The sequence below is a fragment of the Dromaius novaehollandiae genome, chromosome 32, assembly GCF_036370855.1.
Source record: "Dromaius novaehollandiae isolate bDroNov1 chromosome 32, bDroNov1.hap1, whole genome shotgun sequence".
NCBI classification, from domain to species: Eukaryota; Metazoa; Chordata; class Aves; order Casuariiformes; family Dromaiidae; genus Dromaius; species Dromaius novaehollandiae.
Genome location: NC_088131.1, coordinates 1,062,242 through 1,063,268, shown reverse-complemented (window position 1 = coordinate 1,063,268; position 1,027 = coordinate 1,062,242).

Here is a 1,027-nt window from a genome sequence, read left to right as displayed (position 1 = left end):
GAACAGAAGACATGAATGATCAGAGTGCTCCAAAACATGACCCACAAAGAAAGATTGCTAAACAGGCGTGGTTGATTCAGCAAGTAAACACCGAGGAGGCAATGTGCTCAGTCTTCAAATGCATAAAAACTTGTTGCAGGAAGGAAGGAAGGAAGGAAGGAATAAATTGTTTCCACATCTTAAGTGGGTAAGGCAAGAAGCAGAGTGCTTATATTACAGCAAGGACGATTTGGGCAGGTGGAGGGGAGGAATCTCAGAATCTTAAAAATCGTGAAAAGGAGATAAAGGCATAGTTTTCCTGAAGAGGCTTTGGAGGCTCTTCTTTGGATGTCCGTAAGAAGTAGGTACCACCAAGAGCTGCCGCGATCATGCCATAAAGCTGAACTTCTCCTGGGACCAGAGGATGAGCACAAGCTGGTGGACGCAGCATTGTGAGGGCCTCTCCAGCCCTACAACTCTTTGAGAAAAGTGCAAACTGAGCTAACCTGCACTCATAAAATTTCTAAGGCAAGACAATACCCTACCAGCACGATTCACCCTGCTCTTGACCAACTTTCTAGGTAATTTCCCGACCCCCGCCAACCCCCACACAACCGGCTCTGCCTGTGGAGACGGCTGAACGCCCCAAATGGCCCTGCCAACCCTCCCTCCCGACCCCGAGGGGAGTGAGGCAGCTTTGGCAGCTCCCTGCCGTGCTCCGAGGCTGCCCGGGGCCCTCAGGGCCCCAACGCGCTGGGCAGAGGCCGCCGGGCGGCTCGGAGCCTCTCTGGGGGTCGGCGACACCCCGCTCCCCGCTCCCGGCCATGTGCGAGCGCTTCAGCTGCCCGCAGAAACGCCTGTCTAATATCCACGGAAATATGCGCGGGAATAGCCGATATTCGATATACTACGTATTTTTTTAAGGTTTATCACCCGGAAGATAGCTTTACAACCTCTATTTCCTCACGGGTGATGGTTGCGCCCGGCTGCTTCGTGGCTTTTCAAGCAGGCTGCGCCTTGTCCGCCTTTTCCTGCGCCCGAAAGCGCG